Source organism: Myotis lucifugus, unplaced genomic scaffold, assembly GCF_000147115.1.
Source record: "Myotis lucifugus unplaced genomic scaffold, Myoluc2.0 scaffold_12, whole genome shotgun sequence".
NCBI lineage: Eukaryota > Metazoa > Chordata > Mammalia > Chiroptera > Vespertilionidae > Myotis > Myotis lucifugus.
The window spans coordinates 8929619-8933712 of record NW_005871060.1 but is presented as its reverse complement, the minus strand read 5'-3'; the positions used below and the strand labels follow the sequence as shown (position 1 = coordinate 8933712).

At 44.7% G+C, this 4094-nt stretch overlaps 1 protein-coding gene across 2 annotated transcripts in view; it reads left to right on the top strand.

Annotated features, from left to right (window-relative positions):
• The first annotated feature begins 3331 nt into the window (after positions 1-3331).
• Positions 3332-4094, top strand: part of PPM1K (protein phosphatase, Mg2+/Mn2+ dependent 1K) — an 18400-nt gene continuing 17637 nt past the window's right edge. The window contains exon 1 of one of the 2 annotated variants that reach the window (XM_023750416.1): positions 3332-3509. The gene's annotated coding sequence lies outside the window, so the exon portion shown is untranslated. The remainder of the gene's footprint in view (positions 3510-4094) is intronic. The other variant, XM_006084605.3, reaches the window with a different exon arrangement.

The window sequence follows — 4094 nt, the reverse complement described above, 5'->3', positions numbered from 1 at the left end:
CTTTGGCTTACTGCTGCCCAATTCCAATTGAGTTTTGCTCAGATAAACTCTTAAAATGTTTAATATGCTAATTTAAACAATTTCATTTTGGTAGTTCATTAGCCTAAATCTCAAGTGGCTTACTCAAGACTCAAATGTCCCTGCTTTATATTTTACAAGCCCCTATGCCATGCACCTACCCAAAGCTTTAAGACCTATTGTGGGTATAATTTCCTGATGGTCACTGTTATCAAATAGTTCAATTCTTTGAAGTATAAAGTGAAATAAAAAACAGCTCAAGTTAAGTGAGGCATGGAGTATTGTGTCTACTTATTTCTTTTGGACATTATGTGATCTCTCATGCTGAGTAGATGTACATTTGTACTACATTTAGCCTTGCTTCAGAGATTCAAAGAGCTGAAGTATGTCATTCAAAAGAAGTAAACTTCTTTTGTAATCAACTCTGGTAGAATGTGGAATGATGTGGTTTCCACATGTAATTTCAAAAACTGTATTAGCATCAAACATATGCATATCCTTAGGACCCTGCTTATCATATGACTGTGGATTACAGTCTATTATAGTAAAAAGACGTAGCAGCCCGGCCTGTGTGGCTCTGTGGTTGATTGTAGACCCATGAACCAGGAGGTCATGGTTCAATTCCTGATCAGGGCACATGCCCGGGTTGTGGGCTGGATCTCCCTCTCCTTTCCTCTCTCTGAACTAAATAAAACAATTTTTTAAAAAAAATATGTAGCACTTTAACCGATTTGGCTCAGTGGATAGAGCATCGGCCTATGGACTGAAGAGTCCCAGATTCGATTCCAGTCCAGGGTACATACTGGGTTGTGGGCTGGATCTCCAGGAGGGTGTGCAGGAGGCAGCCGATCAATGATTTTTTCTCATCATTGATGTTTCTCTCCCTCTCTCCCTTCCTCTCTCTGAACTAAATTAAAAAAAACATTTTTTTTAAAGGTGTAGCGCCTTAACCGGTTTTGCTCAGTGGATAGAGCATCGGCCTGTGGACTGAAGTGTCCCAGGTTCGATTCTGGTCCAGGTGGCAGGCTCAATCCCTGGCCCTGGTTGGGGTTCAAGCAGGAGGCAACCAATTGATGTGTCTCATCACATTGATGTTTCTCTCTCTATGTCCCTCTCCCTTCCACTTTCTCTCTAAAAAAAAAAAATCAATGGAAAAATATCCTTGGGTGTGGATTAACAACAACAACAACAACAAGATGTAGCAAAGTCATGATGTTCTCAAACTCTGAGCATACAGATTGCAAGTACTTAAAAAGGTCAAAATGCCAAATATAATAAAAAATGTTTTAAATTCCTATGTTTACAGTTCCTTGTTGTTGCCAAAAGTTTTCATATTTATGAGAGCAAAGTCCTTCATTATCTGCACCAAACTTTGGTTCAAATGTTTAAGACATTGCAATGCATGGTACTACATTATTAATGAACAGATTAAAAAAACTTAATTGCACTTAAAACCCAGATATCAAAATGCTCCATCAAAAGAAAAGGCTATCACCAAAAGACATGTACTAGAATGTTCAGAGTAGCACTATCTCTAATAGCTCCAAACTGGAAACTACCCTAACGACCAACAGAAGAATGAATTCATAAATTGTGGTATATTTACAGAATGGAATAAAATGAATGAATGGATGAAACTTATAAGTAAAAAGTCGAGTAAAGAAATCAAACATAAAAGAATGCATATTTTATGGTTCTCTAAATATATATCAAGTACAAAGACAGGCGAAACTATTCTGTGTTGAAAGTCAGGATAGGCAATGACTGAAAGTCAGTATGATGGGGTCCCAGGCTGTTAATAATGTTCTGTTGCTTGATCTGCGTGATATATACACAGGTGTGTTCAGATTGTGAAAATTCATTGAGCTATATACACTTGAGATATGTGTACTTTTCTGCATATGTCAATACACATAAAATATTTCAATAAATAATTAAAAACAGAAAGAAAATTTCAGAAAACCCGTGAAATATGAATTTCAACATAATGTGATAATCCTCAATATCATTACTAGAATTTGTGAGCCATCAGTGTGAGAATCACTCTCTAAACAGAGTATTCAATGAACTGGATTCAAAACAGTTGTCTCAGAATCAAGATCCCAGCATGTCAAAAAAAGCTAATAATTTATCTTTAAAATCTCCAATCTCTCTGTTTTTCTCTACCTCCAGAGATATCGCCGTAGTTTAAGCCAGGTCATTTCTTCCCTGGCATCTCATCTGATATAATCTCCTATCCAGTCTCCCAATAGCCTGTTGTACCTGTTCTCAACCCATTAACCAAAGTGATTTAAAATCTTAACCAGATCCTTTTACTACTTTCCTTAAATGCCGCAATAGAGTCCCATTAAATTTAAAATTAATGGTTACATGGTCTGATTTCTGTCTACCTCATCCATCTCATGTCATACTGCTCTCCCCTAACTCTATACTGGAGACACACTGGCCTTCTTTCTGTTCTTCCAAAATGTCAAGCTGTTCCACCCCAGGACCTTTGCTCTGCTGTTCTCTCTGCCCAGAACAATTATCACTTTTCTGGTGTCAGGACTGATTCTTTCTTATTCGTCCAGTCTCCATTTAAATGTTATCTTATAAAATTATCTTATAACAACCCTCCCTATCTGATGTCAACCTCCTCTTATTCTCTATATCCACACCTTGTCCATTTCCTTCCTTGACATTTGTTATTTTATTTGCTTGTTTACCTGTTTGTTTATAAGGCAGCTATCATGTTTAATTGCGCCACGATTGTATCTCCAGTGCTTAGCACAGTCCCTGGCATACAAAAAAAATCCTAGATAAACAAATACTTGTCGAATGAATGAGACATTCCCAAGGGATCACATGATGACTTCTCACGGAGAAAGCTGCACTGTGAATTTTTCAAATAATAACAATGAACCAGATGCCTTTCAAGCGCCCTTGCCCAGGCAAAGAATTAGCATTCCGTTTTCGGTTTCCTAGTTGTCACAACCACCGCCCCTTTGCCCCTAGCGACACCCTCACTGCTCCTGGTGGTCGACCCTCACTTGGTACTGTATCCCGACCCCACCCACCACCGAGGCGCCTCCTCATTGGCTGGTGCGCCAAGGCCTTGCTGCGTGGGATGTCACCGCGAGCTGCTATTGGCCCCAGTCGACGTCGCTCTACACTGCGCTGCTTCCCGGGGCGACCAAGTGAAACTGCAGTGGTGGGGAGGCTCGTTCCCATCGGGATCTGTGATTGGTGCTCCGGGTGTCAGGCGCACCGCCTCTCCAAGCGCGGATTGGCCGGAGCTGCGTCCGTCAATGCGAGCAGACTCCCCCGCCTCTCCAGCTGGCCCCCAGCTGGCAACACATTCTCGAGAATTTCCCGCAGAAGAGCCAGTGGCTGTTCTGCTCGTTCCAAAGATCGGAAACATCGGAGAAGGCAATTTATTTACCAACCAAGAAAGCCCCTCCCCCGACCTCGTTAGCTAATTAAACGTTTTCCAGGCACTTAACCATCACGAGGTAAGAGCTTAGAGAGTGCACTGCATGCATTTGTTAGCCTTTTATATTTTCTATAGGCTGGGTCCCCTCCCACCGCGCCCGGACCGCGGAACGGAGAGTTAACGGGGCAGGGTTCCCCGGGAGGTAAGGAGGAATACAGGCTTCGGTTCCGCATCCCCTCGGTCCGAGCCCCACGGCCAGTGTCTGCGTTTTCTGCGCCGCTTTCTTTCCTTTCGAGGTCGGGAGCCGCAGGGCCCACCCGGCTGCACGGCGGGCAGCGGCCGCTTCCTGTCGAGACCCCGGGCTCTGCCTTGACTTTGACCGCCGGCTGCAGGAGCCAGGAGAGCAAGTGCGTGGGCCGAGTCGCAGGGAGGACGGCACCACGGAAGGGCCGGTAGGAGGGAGGCTGGGGCAGCGCGCACGCATCTCCCTAGATTAGAACGAGGCCCCGCGTCGCTCCACCCGAAGCCCGGACGCGAGGGGCTGCAGGGACCAGCGCCGCGTTGTTCTTGCAGCCGCGGCCGCGGAGAGTGAGACGCGGGCGACACCCGGGCTCTGCAGTGCGGAGGGTGGTTGGGAGGCGGCGGGAGGTGCAGGGGGAACCCA